The following is a 24,061-nucleotide window of genomic DNA, read 5'->3' as shown; positions in this document are numbered from 1 at the left end:
CCTTATCTGCCAGCCTCTGCCAGGGTCCTGCCTAGCTACACCCACTTGCAGTGCAGCCTCCACTGTTTACCAGCATCCACTGCCACCGATCCCTCAGTGGCAAGCCCTGCTTAACTGTTGGAGTGCTTTTGCAGACAGACTTCCAGCAGCACATGACCACCCACAGCTTTCCCTTGTGGGTGTATGCTTGCCCACAGCCTCACCTCATCACCCTGCCAGCATGCACATGCATATGGAAAACACACCACCCTGCTGGGATGAGCAAGCTTTGGGACCCCTGCTGCCCCATTGATGTGCACCCATGTGGGGGATGACCATCAGCCCACTGGAGTACCTTTGCTAGCAGTGTCTGTCAGTGTTGTTGCCAATGGGCAACAAAAAATGCAGGATTCTGTAAAAAGACAGAACCTCAGACTCAATGGCATTCCTGAAAGAGATAGAGAGAGCAAGCAATGTGGAAGAAATATTGGAGTATACTGTCCATAAAAACATCCCCAGTGTTGCTAGAGAGATCAGCATGCAAATATAGGAAATGCAGAGAACCCCTGCAAGATACTACATGAGACAACCATGCCAAAAGCACAGAGTCATCAGATTCTTCAAAGTCAATGTGAAAGAAAAATTTTAACGGCAGCTAGAGAGAGGGAGCATGTCGCCTACAAAGGGAACTCATTAAGGCTAACAGCAGAACTTTCAGCAGAAGCCTTATAAGCCAGAAGAGAGTGGAGGCCTATAATCAGCATCCCTATACGAAAGAAATTCCAACCATGCATGTCATATTCTGCCAAACTTCATAAGTGAAAGAGAAATAAAATCTTTTTCAGACAAGCAAATGCTAACAAAATTTGTTAATATCAGACCTGCCTTGCAAGGGGTCCTTAAGTGATACCTACAGCCGCAAAAACATACAGAAACAACCACACAGTAAAAGTGGGAAACTTCAACATTCCATTGACAAGTTAAACAGATAATCAAAGTAAAAAACTAACCAAGGTATTCTGGACTAAATCTTGATACTTGATCAATTGGACCTAATAGATATCTACAGAATACTCCAACCAACAGTCAAATATACATTTTTCTCATCTGTATATAGCATATATTCTAAGCTCAATCACATGTTCCACCATAAAACACATCTGAACTAATTTTAAAAAATGTATAATAACAACTATACTCATAGACCACAGTGCAATAAAAATAGAAATCAATACCAAGACAATCTCTCAAAACCACATAATTACATGGAAAATAAACAACATGCTCCTGAATGACTTTTTGGTTAAGATGGAAAGTAAAGCAGTAATCAAAAAAACTTTTTGAAATTAATGAAATCAGAGTCAATACATACCAGAATCTTGGGACACAGGGAAAACCTGTTAAGAGGAAAGTGGGGAGTGCTGAACACCTACATCAAGAAATTAGAAAAATCTCAAATTAATACCCTAACATTACATGTGGTGGAACTAGAGAAGCAAGAGAGACTCTAAAGTTACTATTTAAAAAGAAATAACTAAAATTAAAGAAGAGCTGAACAAAATCTAGATTGCAAAATCCATACAAAAATAAAAAAAAAACACACAAAAGCTGAATCATTGGAAGAATCAACAAGGCTAAAATACTAGGGGATATATTAGCAAAAAAAAAAAAAAAAAAAGGAGATGATCCAAATAAGCACAAGCAGAAGTGATGAAGATTATGTTGCATGTGACCACACAGAAACACAAAAAATCCGCAGAGACTATCACAAACACCTCTCTGCACACAACCTAGAAAACCTAGAAGAAATGAATACATTCCTGGAAACTTACAATCTCTCAAGATTGAACCAGAAAGAAACCGAAACCCTGAAAAGACCAATAATGCATTCCAAAATTAAATCAGTAATTTAAAAACTACCAAGAAAAAAGCCCTGCACCAAATGGATTCATAGCCAAATTCTGCCAGATGTACAAAGAAAATCTGATACCCATACTACTTAAATTATTCCAAAAAGTCAAGAAGGAGGGACTCTTCATTAACTCATTCTGTGAAGCATGAATCATTCTGACACCGAAGCCCACCAATACAAAAAAAAAAAAAAAAAAAAAAAAAAAAAAAACCTACAGGCCGACATCTATGATGAACATAAATGCAAAAATCCTCAACAACATACTAGCAAATGAAATTCTGAAGCATATAAAAAATTAGTTTTATTTCTGTGGTGCAGAAATTGCTCAACATATGCAAATCAATGAATGTGATTAACCACATAAACAGTTTTCCTTTAAAAAATATATGACTATCTGCCGCACCAGCTATGGGCTCTCAGCATTGTTTCCTTTTCCTCCGCTGGAGCAGCTATGGTGGCGGTGAAAACCCTGAACGCCAAGACCAAGGTGGCCCGAGCGCAGGCGGCCCTGGTGGTCAACATCAGCGCCGCGCAGGGTCTGCAGGACGTGCTAAGGACCAACCTGGCACCCAAGGGCACCGTGAAGATGCTCGTTTCTGGCGCTGGAGACATCGAACTTACTAAAGACGGCAATGTGCTGCTTCACGAAATGCAAGTTCAACATCCAACAGCTTCCTTAATAGCAAAGGTAGCAACAGGCCAGGATGATATAACTGGTGATGTTACGACTTCCAATATGCGTAATCATTGGAGAGCTAATGAAACAGGCGGATCTCTACATTTCTGAAGGCCTTCATCCCTGAATAACCGCTGAAGGATTTGAAGCTGCAAAGGAAAAGGCCCTTCAGTTTTTGGAAGAAGTCAAAGTAAGCAGAGAGATGGACAGGGAAGCACTTATAGATGTGGCCAGAACACCTCTTCGTACTAAAGTTCATGCTGAACTTGTAGATGTCTTAACAGAGGCTGTAGTGGACTCCATTTTGGCCATTAAAAAACAAGATGAACCTATTGATCTCTTCATGATTGAGATCATGGAGATGAAACATAAATCTGAAACTGATAAAAGCTTAATCAGAGGGCTTGTTTTGGACCACGGAGCATGGCATCCTGATATGAAGAAAAGGGTGGAGGATGCATACATCCTCACCTGTAACGTATCATTAGAGTATTCAAAAACAGAAGTGAATCCTGGCTCTTTTTTTTACACAAGTGCAGAAGAGAGAGAAAAACTCCTAAAAGCTTAAAGAAAATTCATTGAAGATAGAGTTAAAAAAAAAAAAAAAACTGAAAAGGAAAGTCTGTGGTGATTCAGTTAAAGGATTTGTTGTTATTAATCAAAAGGGGATTGAACCCTTTTCCTTAGATGCTCTTTCAAAAGAAGGCATAGGGGGGCGAAGCAAGATGGCCGAATAGGAACAGCTCCAGTCTCCAACTCCCGGCATGAGGGACACAGAAGACAGGCGATTTCTGCATTTTCAACTGAGGTACTGGGTTTATCTCACTAGGGAGTGCCTGACAATCAGTGCTGGTAAGCTGCTGCAGCAGGACCAGAAAAAGCTGAAGCAGGGGGAGGCATTGCCTCACCTGGGAAGCGCAAGGGGGAAGGGAATCCCTTTTCCTAGCCAGGGGAACTGAGACACACAACACCTGGAAAATCGGGTAACTCCCACACCAATACTGCACTCTACCAAGGATCTTAGTAAACGGGCACACCAGGAGAATATATCCCACACCTGGCCAGGAGGGTCCCACGCCCACGGAGCCTCCATGATTACCAGCACAGCAGTCTGCTATCTGGCTGCAAGGCAGCAGCCAGGCTGGGGGAAGGGCGCCTAACATTGCTGAGGCTTAAGTAGATAAACAAAGCTGATGGGAAGCTCGAACTGGGTGGAGCTCACAGCAGCTCAAGGAGTCCTGCCTGTCTCTGTAGACTCCACCTCTGGGGACAGGGCACAGCTAAACAACAACAACAACAACAACAACAACAAAAAGCAGCTGAAACCTCTGCAGACGCAAACGACTCTGTCTGACAGCTTTGAAGTGAGCAGTGGATCTCCCAACACGGAGGTTGAGATCTGAGAAGGGACAGACTACCTGCTCAAGTGGGTCCCTGACCCCTGAGTAGCCTAACTGGGAGACATCCCCCACTAGGGGCAAACCGACACCCCACATCTCACACGGTGGAGTACACCCCTGAGAGGAAGCTTCCAAAGCAAGAATCAGACAGGTACACTCGCTGTTCAGCAATATTCTATCTTCTGCAGCCTCTGCTGCTGATACCCAGGCAAACAGGGTCTGGAGTGGACCTCAAGCAATCTCCAACAGACCTACAGCTGAGGGTCCTGACTGTTAGAAGGAAAACTATCAAACAGGAAGGACACCCACACCAAAACCCCATCAGTACGTCACCATGATCAAAGACCACAGGCAGATAAAACCACAAAGATGGGGAAAAAGCAGGGCAGAAAAGCTGGAAAATCAAAAAATAAGAGTGCATCACCCCCTGCAAAGGAACGCAGCTCATCGCCAGCAACGGATCAAAGCTGGACGGAGAATGACTTTGACGAGATGAGAGATGAAGGCTTCATTCCATCAAGCTTCTCAGAGCTAAAGGAAGAATTACGTACCCAGCGCAAAGAAACTAAAAATCTTGAAAAAAAAGTGGAAGAATTGATAGCTAGAGTAATTAATGCAGAGATGGTCATAAACGAAATGACAGAGATGAAAACCATGACACGAGAAATACGTGACAAATGCACAAGCTTCAGTAACCGACTCAATCAACTGGAAGAAATAGTATCAGTGATTGAGGATCAAATGAATGAAATGAAGTGAGAAGAGAAACCAAAAGAAAAAAGAAGAAAAAGAAATGAACAAAGCCTGTAAGAAGTATGGGATTATGTAAAAAGAGCAAATCTACGTCTAATTAGGGTGCCCGAAAGTGAGGGGGAAAATGGAACCAAGATGGAAAACACTCTTCAGGATATCATCCAGGAGAACTTCCCCAACCTAGTAGGGCAGGACAACTTTCAAATTCAGGAAATACAGAGAACGCCACAAAGATACTCCTCGAGAAGAGCAACTCCAAAACACATAATTGCCAGATTCATGAAAGTTGAAATGAAGGAAAAAATCTTAAGGGCAGCCAGAGAAAAAGGTCAGGTTACACACAAAGGGTAGCACATCAGAGTAACAGCAGATCTCTCGGCAGAAACTCTCCAAGTCAGAAGAGAGTGGGGGCCAATATTCAACATTCTTAAAGAAAAGAATTTTCAAGCCAGAATTTCCTATCCAGCCAAACTAAGTTTCATAAGCGAAGGAGAAATAAAATCCTTTACAGATAAGCAAATGCGTAGAGATTTTGTCACCACTAGGCCTGCCTTACAAGATACCCTGAAGGAAGCACTAAACATGGAAAGGAACAACCGGTACCAGCCATTGCAAAAACATGCCAAAATGTAAAGACCATCGAGGCTAGGAAGAAACTGCATCAACTAACGAGCAAAATAACCAGTTAATATCATAATGGCAGGATCAAGTTCACACATAGCAATATTAACCTTAAATGTAAATGAACTAAATGCTCCAATTAAAAGACACAGACTGGCAAACTGGATAAAGAGTCAAGACCCATCAGTCTGCTGTATTCAGGAGACCCATCTCACATGCAGAGACATACATAGGCTAAAAATAAAGGGATGGAGGAAGATCGACAAAGCAAATGGAGAACAAAAAAAAGCAGGGGTTGCAATACTAGTCTCTCACAAAACAGACTTTAAACCATCAAAGATCAAAAGAGACAAAGAAGGCCATTATATAATGGTAAAGGGATCAATTCAACAGGAAGATCTAACTATCCTAAATATATATTCACCGAATACAGGAGCACCCAGATTCATAAAGCAAGTCCTTAGAGACTTACAAAGAGACTTAGACTCCCATACAATAATAATGGGAGACTTCAACACCCCACTGTCAACATTAGACAGATCAAAGAGACAGAAAGTTAACAAGGATATTCAGAAATTGAACTCATCTCTGCAGCAAGCAGACCTAACAGACATCTACGGAACTCTCCACCCCAAATCAACAGAATATACATTCTTCTCAGCACCACATCGCACTTATTCCAAAATGGACCACATAATTGGAAGTAAAGCACTCCTCAGCAAATGTACAAGAACAGAAATTATAACAAACTGTCTCTCAGACCACAGTGCAATCAAACTAGAACTCAGGACTAAGAAACTCAATCAAAACCGCTCAATTACATGGAAACTGAACAACCTGCTCCTGAATGACTACTGGGTACATAACGAAATGAAGGCAGAAATAAAGATGTTCTTTGAAACCAATGAGAACAAAGATACAACATACCAGAATCTCTGGGACACATTTAAAGCAGTGTGTAGAGGGAAATTTATAGCACTAAATGCCCATAAGAGAAAGCTGGAAAGATCTAAAATTGACACTCTAACATCACAATTAAAAGAACTAGAGAAGCAAGAACAAACACATTCAAAAGCTAGCAGGAGGCAAGAAATAACTAAGATCAGAGCAGAACTGAAGGAGGTAGAGACCCAAAAAACCCTCCAAAAAATCAATGAATCCAGGAGTTGGTTTTTTGAAAAGGTCAACAAAATTAATAGACCGCTAGCAAGACTAATAAAGAAGAAAAGAGAGAAGAATCAAATAGACGCAATAAAAAATAATAAAGGGGATATCACCACCGACCCCGCAGAAATACAAACTACCATCAGAGAATACTATAAACACCTCTACGCAAATAAACTAGAAAATCTAGAAGAAATGGATAATTTCCTGGACACTTACACTCTCCCAAGACTAAACCAGGAAGAACCTGAATTCCTGAATAGACCAATAGTAGGCTCTGAAATTGAGGCAATAATTAATAGCCTACCAACCAAAAAAAGTCCAGGACCAGATGGATTCACAGCTGAATTCTACCAGAGGTACAAGGAGGAGCTGGTACCATTCCTTCCGAAAATATTCCAATCAATAGAAAAAGAGGGAATCCTCCCTAACTCATTTTATGAGGCCAACATCATCCTGATACCAAAGCCTGGCAGAGACACAACAAAAAAAGAGAATTTTAGACCAATATCCCTGATGAACATCGATGCAAAAATCCTCAATAAAATACTGGCAAACCGGATTCAGCAGCACATCAAAAAGCTTATCCACCATGATCAAGTGGGCTTCATCCCTGGGATGCAAGGCTGGGTCAACATACACAAATCAATAAACATAATCCAGCATATAAACAGAACCAAAGACAAAAACCAAATGATTATCTCAATAGATGCAGAAAAGGCCTTTGACAAAATTCAACAGCGCTTCATGCTAAAAACACTCAATAAATTTGGTATTGATGGAACGTATCTCAAAATCATAAGAGCTATTTATGACAAACCCACAGCCAATATCATACTGAATGGGCAAACACTGGAAAAATTCCCTTTGAAAACTGGCACAAGACAGGGATGCCCTCTCTCACCACTCCTATTCAACATAGTGTTGGAAGTTCTGGCTAGGGCAATCAGGCAAGAGAAAGAAATCACGGGTATTCAGTTAGGAAAAGAAGAAGTCAAATTGTCCCTGTTTGCAGATGACATGATTGTATATTTGGAAAACTCCATTGTCTCAGCCCAAAATCTCCTTAAGCTAATAAGCAACTTCAGCAAAGTCTCAGGATACAAAATTAATGTGTAAAAATCACAAGCATTCTTATACATCAGTAACAGACAAACAGAGAGCCAAATCATGAATTAACTTCCATTCACAATTGCTTCAAAGAGAATGAAATACCTAGGAATCCAACTTACTAGGGATGTAAAGGACCTCTTCAAGGAGAACTACAAACCACTGCTCAGTGAAATAAAAGAGGACACAAACAAATGGAAGAACATACCATGCTCATGGATAGGAAGCATCAATATCGTGAAAATGGCCATACTGCCCAAGGTAATTCATAGATTCAATGCCATCCCCATCAAGCTACCAATGAGTTTCTTCACAGAATTGGAAAAATCTGCTTTAAAGTTCATATGGAACCAAAAAAGAGCCCGTATTGCCAAGACCATCCTAAGTCAAAAGAACAAAGCTGGAGGCATCACACTACCTGACTTCAAACTATACTACAAGGCTACAGTAACCAAAACAGCATGGTGCTCGTAACCAAAACAGATATAGACCAATGGAACAGAACAGAGTCCTCAGAAATAACACCACCCATCTACAGCCATCTGATCTTTGACAAACCTGAGAGAAACAAGAAATGGGGAAAGGATTCCCTATTTAATAAATGGTGCTGGGAAAATTGGCTAGCCATAAGTAGAAAGCTGAAACTGGATCCTTTCCTTACTCCTTATACGAAAATTAATTCAAGATGGATTAGGGACTTAAATGTTAGACCTGATACCATAAAAACCCTAGAAGAAAACCTAGGGTTTCCCTGGAATGGTATTCCATTCAGGACATAGGCATGGGCAAGGACTTCATGTCTAAAACACAAAAAGCAACGGCAGCAAAAGCCAAAATTGACAAAAGGGATCTCATTAAACTAAAAAGCTCTGCACAGCAAAAGAAGCTACCATTAGAGTGAACAGGCAACCTACAGAATGGGAGAAAATTTTTGCAATCTACTCATCTGACAAAGGGCTAATATCCAGAACCTACAAAGAACTCTAACAATTTTACAAGAAAAAAACAACCCCATCAAAAAGTGGGCAAAGGATATGGACAGACAGTTCTCAAAAGAAGACATTCATACAGCCAACAGACACATGAAAAAATGCTCATCATCACTGGCCATCAGAGAAATGCAAATCAAAACCACAATGAGATACCATCTCACACTACTTAGAATGGCAATCATTAAAAAGTCAGGAAACAACAGATGCTGGAGAGGATGTGGAGAAATAGGAATACTTTTACACTGTTAGTGGGATTTTAAACTAGTTCAACCATTATGGAAAACAGTATGGTGATTCCTCAAGAATCTACAACTAGAAGTACCATATGACCAGCCATCCCATTACTGGGTATATACCCAATGGATTATAAATCATGCTGCTATAAAGACACATGCACATGTATGTTTATTGCAGCACTATTCACAATAGCAAAGACTTGGAATCAACCCAAATGTCCATCAGTGACAGACCGGATTAAGAAAATGTGGCACATATACACCATGGAATACTATGCAGCCATAAAAAAGGATGAGTTTGTGTCCTTTGTAGGGACATGGATGCAACTGGAAACCATGAATCTCAGCAAACTATCGGAAGAACAGAAAACCAAACACCGCATGTTCTCACTCATAGGTGGGAACTGAACAATGAGATCACTTGGACTCGGGAAGGGGAACATCACACACTGGGGCCTATCATGCGGAGGGGGGAGGGGGGAGGGATTGCATTGGGATTTATACCTGATGTGAATGACGAGTTGATGGGTGCTGACGAGTTGATGGGTGCAGCACGCCAACATGGCACAGGTATACATATGTAACAAATCTGCACATTATCCACATGTACCCTAGAACTTAAAGTATAATAAAAAAATAAAATAAAATAAAATAAAGAAGGCATACTTGCTCTGCGTATAGCTCAAAGGAGAAATATGGAGAGGCTGACTCTTGCTTGTGGTGGGGTAGCCCTGGATTATTTTGACAACCTAAGTCCTGGCTGCTTGGGACATGCAGGACTTGTATATAAGTATACATTGAAAGAAGAGAAGTTCACCTTTATTGAGAAATGTAACCACCCTCGTTCTGTCACTTTATTGATCAAAGGAGGAAATAAGCACACACTCACTCAGATCAAAGATGCAGTGAGGGATGGCTTGAGGGCTGTCAAAAATGCTATTGATGATGGCTGTGTGGTTCCAGGTGCTGGTGCTGTGGAAGTGGCTATGGCAGAAGCCCTGATTAAATATAAGCCCAGTGTAAATGGCAGGGCACAGCTTGGAGTCCAAGCATTTGCTGATGCGTTGCTCATTATTCCCAAGGTTCTTGCTCAGAACTCTGGTTTTGACCTTCAGGAAACATTAGCTAAAGTTCAAGCAGAACATTCAGAATCAGGTGAGCTTGTGGGTGTGGACCTGAACACAGGTGAGCCAATAGTAGCAGCAGAAGTATGCGTATGGGATAACTATTTTGTAAAGAAGCAGCTTCTTCACTCCTGCACTGTGATCGCCACCAACATTCTCTTGGTTGATGAGATCATGAGAGCTGGAATGTCTTCTCTGAAAGGTTGAATTGAAGCTTCCTCTGTGTCTGAGTCTTGAAGACTCTGCAAAGTGATCCTGAGGAATACAGCTGTGGAATTTTTGTCCAAGCTTCAAATGGATTTTTCCCATATGAAAAAGGAGAGAACGCTGGCATCTGTTGAAATTTGGAAGGTCTGAAATTACAGTATTTTTTAAAATTGCACTGAAGCGTATACACATAAAGCAGGTCTTTTACCCAGTGAACAGGATGTTTTGCTTTAGCAGCAGTGACATAAATTCCTTGTTAGATAAAATACATCCATCTATCTATCTATCTATCTATCTATCTATCTATCTATCTATCTATCTAATGCTATCTCAATGAATGCAGAAAAGACTTTTCATAAAATTCATCATACCTCCAATGTTAAAAATCCTCTAAAAACTAGGCACCATGGAACATACCTCAAAATAATAAGAACCATCATTGAAAAAGTAACAGCCAACGTTATCCTAAATTGACTAAAGCTTGAAGTGTTCCCCTAGAGAACTGGAAAAACACAAGGGTGCCCACCCTCATCACTCCTATTCAACATAGTGCTAGGAAGTCCTAGCCAGAGCAATCAGGCAAGAATAATAAGAAAAAAAGGAACCCAAATAAAAGAAAGGAAGTCATTATATTTATCTTTACAGATTATATAGTCTTACATATAGAAAGTCCTAAACACTGTGCTAAAAGACTCCTAGAATTGATAAACTCCTTCATTAGAGTTTCAGGATACAAAATCAATGCACAAAAATCAGTAGCATTTTTATACACCAATAACGTTCATGCTGACAGTCAAATGAAGAATGTAATATATTTATGATAGCCACAAAGAGAATAAAATGCCTAGGAATATAGCTAACCAGGGAGGTGAAAGTTTTTGAGTTTTAGAATTATACAACTTTGCTAAAATAAATTAGAGATGACAAAAAAGTAAAACATTCTATGCCCATGAATTTGAAGAATTAATATTGTTAAAATGATCATACTTCCCAAAGCCGTTTACAGATTCCTTGCTATCCCCATCAAATTATCAATGTGATTTATTGCAGAATTAGAAGAATCTCTTCTAAAATTCATATGGAACCAAGAAAAGTCCAAATAGCCAAAGCAATTTTAAGCAAAGAGAACAAAGCTGGAGGCATCACATTATTCAACTTCAAATTACACTATAAGGCTGCAGTAACCAAGCACTATCATATTGTTACAAAACCAGACACCTAGACCACTGGAACAGGATAGAGAACCCAGAAATAAAGCTTCAAATCTACAAATAACCTGTTCTTCCACAAAGTTGACAATAACAAGTAATGGGGAATGAGGTGCCTATCAATAAATGGTGTTTAGATAACTGGCTAGTCATGTGCAAAATACATTTCACCATATTCAAAACTTAACTCAAGATTGATTAAAGACATATGTAAGATTAAACTTATAAACATCCTAGAAGAAAATCTAGAAAACAACATCTGGACATCATCCTTTGGAAGGAATTTATAACTAAGTACCCATAAGCAATTGCAACAAAAACAAAATTTGACAAGTAGGATATAATTAAGTGAAAGAGCTTTTGCACAGAAAAAGAAACCATCAACAGAGTAAATAGAAAACTTCTAGAATGAGATAAAATATTTGCAAACTCTGTATCTGACAAAGGTCTAATATACAGTTCTGGGATACATATGCAGAACATGCAGGTTTGTTACATAGGTATACACGTGCCCTGGTGGTTTGCTGCACCCATCAACCCATCATCTACATTAGGTATTTCTCCTAATCCTATCCCTCCCCTAGCCTCCCACCCACCAACAGGCCCCGGCGTGTGATGTTCCTCTCCCTGTGTCCATGTGTTCTCATTGTTCAATTCCCACTTATGAGTGAGAACATGCAGTGTTTAGTTTTCCGTTTTTGTGTTATTTTGCTGAGAATGATGGTTTCCAGCTTCATCCATGTCCTTGCAAAGGACATGAACTCATCTTTTTTGTGGCTGCATAGTATTCCATGGTGTATATGTGCCACATTTTCTTTATCCCCTGTTCTTAAAATAAAATTTGAAAAAAAAAAATCAATCTCTAGGGTCAAGAACAAAGAAAGGACCATAAAATCAGTAAGATGAAGCAAATAACTTATGAAGAGCTCTGATAGTCTGGAAGCAAACTTCTCAAAGGAAACCTTACAGACAAGGGGAGAGTGAGATTCTATCTTCAAAATAATGAAGGAAAAAAAAGCTTTGAACTTAGAATATTGTGCCTACCAGAGTTTCCTTCAAAGATGAAAAAAATAATGAGTTATCTAGACAAACAAAGATGAGGGATTTCATAACCACTAGAACTATCGTATAAGAAACACTAAAGGGAATTGTGCAATCTGAGAGAAAAGGACGCATTTTATCCAATGGCTGCAAAATACACAACCTTCTCATCGTTTCATGGAACATTCTCCAAGAGAGAACACATATTGGGCTACAAAGCAAGTCTTACAATTTTTTTTAAAATAAATATAATAACAAGTATCTTCTTTTACCTCAATTAAATAATACTGGCAATTGATAACAAGCAGAATTTTGGAGACTAAGCAAATACATGGAAATTAAATAGCATGCTGTGGAGCAAACAATAAGTAAATAAAGAAGTGAAGGAAAAAATCTTAATTTCTTGACAGAAAAATAAAATGGAAACATATCAAAACCTATGGGATACATTAGTAGTTGTACTAAGAGGAAAGTTTATAGCAATAAATGCATACATCAAAAAAGTAGAAAGACTTTATAAACAAGCACATTCTGCACCTTTGAGAACTAGAAAAGCAACAACATGCCAAACCTTAAATTAATAGAAAGGAAGAAAGAAGTTATTATGAACAACTATATGCCAGTAATTTTGAAAAACTAAAAAAAAAATTATTTACATATATAACCTAACATGAGTGAGCCATGGAAAAATAAAAAATCTTAGCAAACTAATTATGAGTAATGAGACAGAAGCAGTAACCTGATGGTTTCACTGCTGAATTCTATCAAATATTTAAGAAAGAACTAATTATAATACTACCCAAATTATCCAAAAAATTATGGAGAAGGGAGGGAGAGACTGGATAAAGAAAATGTGGTACATATACACCATGGAATACTATGTAGACATAAAAAGGAACAAGATCATGTCCTTTGCAGGAACATGGATGAAGCTGGAAGCCATCATCCTCAGCAAACTAACACAGGGACAGAAAACCAAGCACTGCATGTTCTTACTCATAAGTGGGAGTTGGACAATGAGAACACATGGACACAGGGAGGGGAACAACACACACCGGGGCTACTCGGTGGGTGGGGGTGAGGAGAGAAAGAGCATTAGGAAAAATAGCTAATGCAAGTGGGTCTCAAAACCTAGAAGACAGGTTGATAGGTACAGCAAACCACCATGGCACACCTATACCTATGTAACAAACCTATACATTCTGCACTTGTATCCTGGAACTTAAAATAAAATTAAGAAAATTTAAAAACAAGAGAACAATTTTTAGAAATGGTTTATGAATTATCTGAGAAAGAATTCAAAATAGCCATCTTAAAAATGCTCAGTAACTAAAAGAAAAAACAGACAAAATGAGAATATCAACAAAGAGAGAGAACCTATTTTAAAAAACTAAGTTCTGAGGCTGAAGAATAGAATAACGGAATTGCAAAATTTGGTAGAGGGGTACAAAAGCAGACTAGATCAAGCAGAACAAATAATTAGCAAACCTGAAAATAGGTCATTTAAAATTTTCATCTCAGAGTGGCAAAAAAGAAACAAATGAAAGAAAGTGAAGAGAGTCTAAGAGACTCATGTGACACCATCAACTGGACAAATGTATGCATATGAAACACACATAAAAGAGTGAAAGGGAAGAGGAATTATTTGAAGAAAGAAGGCCAAAAACTTCTCAATTTTGAGGAAAGTTACATAAAAATGGGAAAAGCTAAAAAATTAAACTCCAACTAAGATAAACCCAAGCAGACTCATACCAAGACAAATTATAATCAAATAGTCAAAAATCACAGATAAAGAGAGAATCTTATAGGTAGCAGGAGAAAAGCTACTCACTGTGCAGAAAGAAGTTTCCATAAGACTATCACCATATTTCCCAGCAGAAACCTTACAGTACAGAAGGGACTGGAATGATATATTCAAAGGGCAGAGAAAAAAATAAAACCCTGAGAAATAAGAACACTAGGTTCAGCAAAACAGTTCTTCAAAACTGAAGAAAAAATTAAGACTTTCCAAGACAAACATAAACTGAGGTTTTTCATTCCCTTTACACCTGTCATCAAGAATTGCCAAAGGGAGTCCTTCAAGTTGAAATCAAAAGACACTTGTTAGCAACATAAAACCATAAATAACCAACAAAGATCTCAGGCAGACGTAAATATGCAGACAGATATTAACTCCTGTGATACTATAATATTGGTGTATAAATCACTTCTAATTCTGGCATGAAATGAAAGGACAAAAACATGAAAATAACTATGAATCTATGATACTAGATACACAATATAATTTTGACATCAATAACATAAAGAGGGGCATATATGTACAAGAATAACGTTTTCATATGTGGTTGAAGTTAATTTGTTGCCAGCTAAAATATATATTATTTGGGTCAGGTATGGTGGTCAGGCCCAAATAATGTACAAAACATGTTTTCCAATAAAATTAGAAATCAACAGCAGAAGGGAAACTGGAAAATCCATGAAGACTGGAAATTTAACAATATTTTCAAACAGCCAACAGGTGAAAGAGGAAATCAGAATGAAAATTAGAAAATACCTTAAGACGAATTAAATTACAACATACCTAAACATATGGGATGCAGCAAAACCTATATAAACAGGTTGGTATGTAGCAGTAAGCATTTACATTAAAGAAGAAGGAGGATTCCTTGGGAGTAAAATCGTGGTTACCAGAGGCTAGTAAGGGTAGTGAAGGATGATGGGAGGGAGGATTGTTAGTGGGTACAAATACATAGTTAGATAGAATAAATATGATCTAGTGTATGATAGCACAACAGTGTGACTACAGTCAGTCAACAATAATTTGTTGAACTTTTAAACATAATGGAAAGAGTATAATCGGGTTGTTTGTAACACAAGAGGAGGATAAATCCTTTAGGTAATGAAAATTCCATTTACCCTGATGTGATTACTGTGCATTTTATACCTGTATCAACATATCTCAGGGGAGGGGGGCACCCCAGATGGACGAATAGGAATAGCTCCAGCCTCCAGCTCCCAGCGTGAGCAACATAGAAGATGGGTGATTTCTGCATTTTCAACTGACATACCAGGTTCATCTCACTGGGGCATGTAGGACAGTCTGTGCTGGTCAGTGGGTGCAACCCAACCAGGGAGAGCTGAAACACTGCGAAGCATCACCTCACCTGGGAAGCACAAGGGGGAAGGGAATTCCTTTTCCTAGCCAAGGGAAACTAAGACACACAACACCTGAAAAATCGGGTAACCTCCAACCCAATACTGCACTTTACCAAGGGTCTTAGCAAATGGCACACCAGGAGATTAAATCCCACGCCTGGCCCAGAGGGTCCCAGGCCCATGGAGCCTCCATTATTGCTAGCACAGGAGTCTGAGATCTAACTGCAAGGTGTCAGTGAGGCTGGGGGAGGGGCTCCCACCATCCCTGAGGCTTAAGTAGGTAAACAAAGTCACCTGGAAGCTCAAACTGTGTGGTGCCCACCACAGCTCAAGGAGACCTGCCTGCCTCTGTAGACTCCACCTCTGAGGACAGGGCATAGCTAACCAAAAAGCAGCAGAAACCTCTGCAGATGTAAATGTCCCTGCCTGACAGCTTTGAAGAGAGCAGTGGATCTCCCAACACGGAGGTTGAGATCTGAGAAGGGACAGATTGCCTGCTCAAGTGGGTCTATGGCCCCTGGGTAGCCTAACTGGGAGACATACCCCACTAGGGGCAGTCTGACACCTCACACCTCACATGGCTGGGTACACCTCTGAGATGAAGCTTCCAGAGCAAGAATCAGACAGCAACACTAGCTGTTCAGCAATATTCTATCTTCAGCAGCCTCCGCTGCTGATACCCAGGCAAACAGGGTCTGAAGTGGACCTCAAAACAACTCCACAGACCTGCAGTTGAGGGTCCTGATGGTTAGAAGGAAAACTAACAGAAAGGACACCCACACCAAAACCCCATCAGTACATCACCATCAGCAAAGACCAAAGGAAGATAAAACCACAAAGATGGGGGAAAAGCAGGGCAGAAAAGCTGGAAATTCAAAAAATCAGAGCACATCTCCCCCTGCAAAGGAATTCAGCTCATTGCAGGCAATGGAACAAAGCTGGACAGAGAATGACTTTGATGAGATGTGAGAAGAAGGCTTTAGTGGATCAAACTTCTCAGAGCTAAAGGAGGAACTACATACCCAGCACAAAGAAACTAAAAACCTTGAAGGAAGAATGGATAACTAGAATAACCAATGCAGAGAAGTCCATAAATGAACGGATAGAGATTAAAACCATGACACGAGAACTACGTGACAAATGCACAAGCTTCAGTAACCAACTCGATCAACTGGAAGAAAGAGTATCAGTGATTGAAGATCAAATGAATAAAATGAAGCGCCAAGAGAAGTTTAGAGAAAAAAGAGTAAAAAGAAATGAACAAAGCCTCCAAGAAATATGGGATTATGTGAAAAGACCAAACCTACGTCTGATTGGTGTGCCTGAAAGTGACAGGGAAAATGGAACCAAGTTGGAAAACACTCTTCAGGATATCATCCAGGAGAACTTCCCCAACCTAGTAGGGCAGGCCAACTTTCAAATTCAGGAAATACAGAGAATGCCACAAAGATACTCCTCGAGAAGAGCAACTCCAAGACACGTAATTGCCAGATTCACCAAAGTTGAAATGAAGGAAAAAATCTTAAGGGCAGCCAGAGAGAAAGGTCAGGTTACCCACAAAGAGAAGCCCATCAGACTAACAGCTGATCTCTCGGCAGAAACTCTACAAGCCAGAAGAGAGTGGGGGCCAATATTCAACATTCTTTTTTTTTTTTTTTTAAATTAATTTATTATTATACTTTAAGTTGTACGGTACATGTGCATAACGTGCAGGTTTGTTACATATGTATACTTGTTCCATGTTGCTGTGCTGCACCCATCAACTCGTCATTTACATCAGGTATAATTCCCAATGCAATCCCTCCCCCCTCCCCCCTCCCAATGATAGGCCCCGGTGTGTGATGTTCCCCTTCCTGAGTCCAAGTGATCTCATTGTTCAGTTCCCACCTATGAGTGAGAACAGGCGGTGTTTGGTTTTCTGTTCTTGTGATAGTTCGCTAAGAATGATGGTTTCCAGCTGCATCCATGTCCCTACAAAGGACACAAACTCATCCTTTTTGATGGCTGCATAGTATTCCATGGTGTATATTTGCCACATTTTCTTAATCCAGTCTGTCACTGATGGACATTTGGGTTGATTCCAAGTCTTTGCTATTGTGAATAGTGGTGCAATAAACATACGAGTGCATGTGTCTTTATAGCAGCATAATTTATAATCCATTGGGTATATACCCAGTAATGGGATGGCTGGGTCATATGGTACATCTAGTTCTAGATCCTTGAGGAATCGCCATACTGTTTTCCATAATGGTTGAACTAGTTTACAGTCCCACCAACAGTGTAAAAGTGTTCCTATTTCTCCACATCCTCTCCAGCACCTGTTGTTCCTGACTTTTTTTTTTTTTTTTTTTTTTGAGACGGAGTCTCGCTCTGTCGCCCAGGCTGGAGTGCAGTGGCACAATCTCAGCTCACTGCGAGCTCCGCCTCCCGGGTTCACGCCATTCTCCTGCCTCAGCCTCCCGAGTAGCTGGGACAACAGGTGCCCGTGTTTCCTGACTTTTTAATGATGGCCATTCTAACTGGTGTGAGATGGTATCTCATTGTGGTTTTGATTTGCATTTCTCTGATGGCCAGTGATGATGAGCATTTTTTCATGTGTCTGTTGGCTGTATGAATGTCTTCTTTTGAGAAATGTCTGTTCATATCCCTTGCCTACTTTTTGAAGGGGTTGTCTGTTTTTTTCTTGTAAATTTGTTTGAGTTCTTTGTAGTTTCTGGATATTAGCCCTTTGTCGGATGAGTAGATTGCAAAAATTTTCTCCCATTCTGTACGTTGCCTGCTCACTCTGATGGTAGTTTCTTTTGCTGTGCAGAAGCTCTTTAGTTTAATGAGATCCCAGTTGTCAATTTTGGCTTTTGCTGCTGTTGCTTTTGGTGTTTTAGACATGAAGTCATTGCCCATGCCTATGTCCTGAATGCTACTACCTAGGTTTTCCTCTAGGATTTTTATGATATTAGGTCTAACATTTAAGTCTCTAATCCATCTTGAATTAATTTTCGTATAAGGAGTAAGGAAAGGATCCAGTTTCAGCTTTCTACTTATGGCTAGCCAATTTTCCTAGCACCAATTATTAAATAGGGAATCCTTTCCCTACTTCTTGTTTCTCTCAGGTTTGTCAAAGATCAGATGGCTGTAGATGTGTGGTATTACTTCTGAGGACTCTGTTCTGTTCTATTGGTCTATATCTCTGTTTTCGTACCAGTATCATGCTGTTTTGGTTACTGTAGCCTTGTAGTATAGTTTGAAGTCAGGTAGCGTGATGCCTCCAGCTTTGTTCTTTTCACTTAGGATTGTCTTGGAGATGCGGGCTCTTTTTTGGTTCCATATGAACTTTAAAGCAGTTTTTTCCAATTCTGTGAAGAAACTCATTGGTAGCTTGATGGGGATGGCATTGAATCTATAAATTACCTTTGGCAGTATGGCCATTTTCACGATATTAATTCTTCCTATCCATCAGCATGGTATGTTCTTCCATTTGTTTGTGTCCTCTTTGATTTCACTGAGCAGTGGTTTGTAGTTCTCCTTGAAGAGGTCCTTTACATCCCTTGTCAGTTGGATTCCTAGGTATTTTATTCTCTTTGAAGCAATTGTGAATGGAAGTTCAGTCTTGATTTGGCTCTCTGCTTATCTGTTACTGGTGTATACGAATGCTTGTGATTTTTGCACATTAATTTTGTATCCTGAGACTTTGCTGAAGTTGCTTATCAGCCTAAGGAGATTTTGGGCTGAGACAATGGGGTTTTCTAAATATACAATCATGTCATCTGCAAACAGGGACAATTTGACTTCTTCTTTTCCTAACTGAATACCCGTGATTTCTTTCTCTTGCCTGATTGCCCTAGCCAGAACTTCCAACACTATGTTGAATAGGAGTGGTGAGAGAGGGCATCCCTGTCTTGTGCCAGGTTTCAAAGGGAATTTTTCCAGTTTTTGCCCATTCACTATGATATTGGCTGTGGGTTTGTAATAAATAGGTCTTATTATTTTGAGGTACGTTCCATCAATACCGAATTTATTGAGCGTTTTTAGCATGAAGGGCTGTTGAATTTTGTCAAAAACCTTTTCTGCATCTATTGAGATAATCATGTGGTTCTTGTCTTTGGTTCTGTTTATATGCTGGATTATGTTTATTGATTTGCGAATGTTGAACCAGCCTTGCATCCCAGGGATGAAGCCCACTTGATCATGGTGGATAAGCTTTTTGATGTGTTGCTGAATCTGGTTTGCCAGTATTTTATTGAGGATTTTTGCATCGATGTTCATCAGGGATATTGGTCTAAAATTCTCTTTTTTTGTTGTGTCTCTGCCAGGCTTTGGTATCAGGATGATGTTGGCCTCATAAAATGAGTTAGGGAGGATTCCCTCTTTTTCTATTGATTGGAATAGTTTCAGAAGGAATGGTACCAGCTCCTCCTTGTACCTCTGGTAGAATTCAGCTGTGAATCCATCTGGTCCTGGACTTTTTTTGGTTGGTAGGCTATTAATTATTGCCTCAATTTCAGAGCCTGCTATTGGTCTATTCAGGGATTCAACTTCTTCCTGGTTTAGTCTTGGAAGAGTGTAAGTGTCCAGGAAATTATCCATTTCTTCTAGATTTTCAGTTTATTTGCGTAGAGGTGTTTATAGTATTCTCTGATGGTAGTTTGTATTTCTGTGGGGTCGGTGGTGATATTCCCTTTATCATATTTAATTGCGTCGATTTGATTCTTCTCTCTTTTCTTCTTTATTAGTCTTGCTAGTGGTCTGTCAATTTTGTTGATGTTTTCAAAAAACCAACTCCTGGTTTCATTGATTTTTTGGAGGGATTTTTGTGTCTCTATCTCCTTCAGTTCTGCTCTGATCTTAGTTATTTCTTGCTTTCTGCTACCTTTCGAATGTGTTTGCTCTTGCTTCTCTAGTTCTTTTAATTGCGATGTGAGAGTGTCAATTTTAGATCTTACCTGCTTTCTCTTCTGGGCATTTAGTGGTATAAATTTCCCTCTACACACTGCTTTATATGTGTCCCAGATATTCTGGTATGTTGTATATTTGTTCTCATTGGTTTCAAAGAACATCTTTATTTCTGCCTTCATTTCGTTATGTACCCAGTAGTCATTCAGGAGCAGGTTGTTCAGTTTCCATGTAGTTGAGCGGTTTTGATTGAGTTTCTTAGTCCTGAGTTCTAGTTTGATTGCACTGTGGTCTGAGAGACACTTTGTTATAATTTCTCTTCTTGTACATTTGCTGAGGAGTGCTTTTCTTCCAATTACGTGGTCAATTTTGGAGTAAGTACGATGTGGTGCTGAGAAGAATGTATATTCTGTTGATTTGGGGTGGAGAGTTCTATACATGTCTATTAGGTCTGCTTGCTGCAGAGATGAGTTCAATTCCTGGATATCCTTGTTAACTTTCTGTCTCGTTGATGTGTCTAATGTTGACAGTGGAGTTTGAAGTCTCCCATTATTATTGTATGGGAGTATAAGTCTCTTTGTAAGTCTCTAAGGACTTGCTTTATGAATCTGGGTGCTCCTGCATTGGGTGCATATATATTTAGGATAGTTAGTTCTTCCTGTTGAATTGATCCCTTTACCATTATGTAATGGCCTTCTTTGTCTCTTTTGATCTTTGATGGTTTAATGTCTGTTTTATCAGAGACTAGTATTGCAACCCCCGCTTTTTTTTGTTCTCCATTTGCTTGGTAAATCTTCCTCCATCCCTTTATTTTGATCCTATGTATGTCTCTGCATGTGAGATGGGTCTCCTGAATACAGCAGACTGATGGGTCTTGACTCTTTATCCAGTTTGCCAGTCTGTGTCTTTTAATTGGACCATTTAGTCCATTTACATTTAAGGTTAACATTGTTATGTGTGAACTTGATCGTGCCATTATGATATTAACTGGTGATTTTGCTCGTTAGTTGATGCAGTTTCTTCCTAGCCTCGATGGTCTTTACATTTTGGCATATTTTTGCAATGGCTGGTACTGGTTGTTCCTTTCCATGTTGAGTGCTTCCTTCAGCATCTCTTGTAGGGCAGCCCCGGTGGTGACAACATCTGTAAGCATTTGCTTGTCTGTAAAGGATTTTATTTCTCCTTCACTTATGAAACTTAGTTTGGCTGGATATGAAATTCTGGGTTTAAAATTCTTTTCTTTAAGAATGTTGAATATTGGCCCCCACTCTCTTCTGGCTTGGAGAGTTTCTGCCAAGAGATCTGCTGTTAGTCTGATGGGCTTCCCTTTGTGGGTAACCCGACCTTTCTCTCTGGCTGCCCTTAAGATTTTTTCCTTCATTTCAACTTTGGTGAATCTGGCAATTATGTGTCTTGGAGTTGCTCTTCTCGAGGAGTATCTTTGTGGCGTTCTCTGTATTTCCTGGATTTGAATGTTGGCCTGCCCTACTAGGTTGGGGAAGTTCTCCTGGATGATATCCTGAAGAGTGTTTTCCAACTTGGTTCCATTTTCCCTCTCACTTTCAGGCACCCCAATCAGACATAGATTTGGTCTTTTTACATAATCCCATACTTCTTGCAGGCTTTGTTCATTTCTTTTTCTTCTTTTTTCTTTTGGTTTCTCTTCTCGCTTCATTTCATTCATTTGATCCTCAATCACTGATACTCTTTCTTCCAGTTGATCGAGTCGGTTACTGAAGCTTGTGCATTTGTCACGTATTTCTCGTGTCATGGTTTTCATCTCTTTCATTTCGTTTTTGACCTTCTCTGCAATAAGTACTCTAGCCATCAATTCTTCCACTTTTTTTTTTCAAGATTTTTAGTTTCTTTGGGTACGTAATTCCTCCTTCAGCTCTGAGAAATTAGATGGACTGAAGTCTTCTTCTCTGATCTCGTCAAAGTCATTCTCCGTCAAGCTTTGATCCGTTGCTGGCGATGAGCTGCGCTCCTTTGCCGGGGGAGATGTGCTCTTATTTTTTAATTTCCAGCTTTTCTGCCCTGCTTTTCCCCCATCTTTGTGGTTTTATCTGCCTCTGGTCTTTGATGATGGTGATGTACTGATGGGGTTTTGGTGTAGGCGTCCTTCCTGTTTGATTGTTTTCCTTCTAACCGTCAGGACCCTCAGCTGTAGGTCTGTTGGAGATTGCTTGAGGTCCACTCCAGACCCTATTTGCCTGGGTATCAGCAGCAGAGGCTGCAGAAGATAGATTATTTCTGAACAGCGAGTGTACCTGTCTGATTCTTGCTTTGGAGGCTTCCTCTCAGGGGTGTAGTCCACCCTGTGAGGTGTGGGGTGTCAGACTGCCCCTAGTGGGGGATGTCTGCCAGTTAGGCTACTCAGGGGTCAGGGACCCACTTGAGCAGGGAGTCTGTCCCTTCTCAGATCTCAACCTCCGTGTTGGGAGATCCACTGCTCTCTTCAAAGCTGTCAGACAGAGTCCTTTGCGTCTGCAGAGGTTTCGGCTGCGTTTGTTATTGTTTACTGTGCCCTGTCCCCAGAGGTGGAGTCTACAGAGACAGGCAGGTTTCCTTGAGCTGCTGTGAGCTCCACCCACTTTGAGCTTCCCAGCAGCTTTGTTTACCTACTTAAGCCTCAGCCATGGCGGGCGCCCCTCCCCCAGCCTCGCTACTGCCTTGCCGGTAGATCACAGACTGCTGTGCTAGCAATGAGGGAGGCTCCGTGGGTGTGGGACCCTCCTAGCCAGGTGTGGGATATGATCTCCTGGTGTGCCTGTTTGCTTAAAGTGCGGTATTGGGGTGGGAGTTACCCGATTTTCCAGGTGTTGTGTGTCTCAGTTCCCCTGGCTAGGAAAAGGGATTCCCTTCCCCCTTGTGCTTCCCAGGTGAGGCAATGCCTCGCCCTGCTTCAGCTCTCGCTGGTCGGGCTGCAGCAGCTGACCAGCACCGATTGTCCGGCACTCCCCAGTGAGATCAACCCAGTTCTTCAGTTGAAAATGCAGAAATCACCGGTCTTCTGTGTCGCTCGCGCCGGGAGTTGGAGACTGGAGCTGTTCCTATTTGGCCATCTTGCTCCGCCCCCTCCTCAACATTCTTAAAGAAAAGAATTTTCAAGCCAGAATTTCATATCCAGCCAAACTGAGTTTCATCAGTGAAGGACACATAAGATCCTTTACAGATTAGCAAATGTTTAGAGATTTTCTCACCACTAGGCCTGCCTTACAAGAGACCCTGAAGGAAGCACTAAACATGGAAAGGAACAATCGGTACCAGCCATTGCAAAAACATGCCAAAATGTAAAGACCATCGAGGCTAGGAAGAAACTGCATCAACTAACGAGCAAAATCACCAGTTAATATCATAATGGCACGATCAAGTTCACACATAACAATATTAACCTTAAATGTAAATGGACTAAATGCTCCAATTAAAAGACACAGACTGGTAAACTGGATGAACAGTCAATACCCATCAGTCTGCTGTATTCAGGAGATCCATCTCACACGCAGAGACATACATAGGCTCAAAATAAAGGGATGGAGGAAGATTTACCAACCAAATGGAGAAAAAAAAAAGCAGGGGTTGCAATCCTAGT

General features: G+C 40.3%; 2 protein-coding genes and 1 pseudogene across 5 annotated transcripts in view; 2 read left to right on the top strand and 1 right to left on the bottom strand.

Annotated features, from left to right (window-relative positions):
* FAAH2 (fatty acid amide hydrolase 2) overlaps positions 1-24,061 on the bottom strand; it is a 294,424-nt gene that overhangs the window by 106,268 nt on the left and 164,095 nt on the right. The gene's annotated exons all lie outside the window — the stretch shown is intronic.
* Positions 1-24,061, top strand: part of LOC126946496 (zinc finger X-linked protein ZXDB-like) — a 540,578-nt gene that overhangs the window by 447,691 nt on the left and 68,826 nt on the right. The gene's annotated exons all lie outside the window — the stretch shown is intronic.
* LOC126946599 (T-complex protein 1 subunit zeta-like) lies at positions 2,335-10,437 on the top strand (annotated as a pseudogene). The gene is made up of 2 exons (XR_007722714.1): positions 2,335-3,272; positions 9,504-10,437. The product of XR_007722714.1 is annotated as a T-complex protein 1 subunit zeta-like (transcript).

This window comes from Macaca thibetana, chromosome X (genome assembly GCF_024542745.1).
Source record: "Macaca thibetana thibetana isolate TM-01 chromosome X, ASM2454274v1, whole genome shotgun sequence".
In the NCBI taxonomy this organism is placed as follows: Eukaryota; Metazoa; Chordata; class Mammalia; order Primates; family Cercopithecidae; genus Macaca; species Macaca thibetana.
Note: the sequence above shows the minus strand (reverse complement) of the source record. Positions and strands in the feature narration are given on the sequence as shown.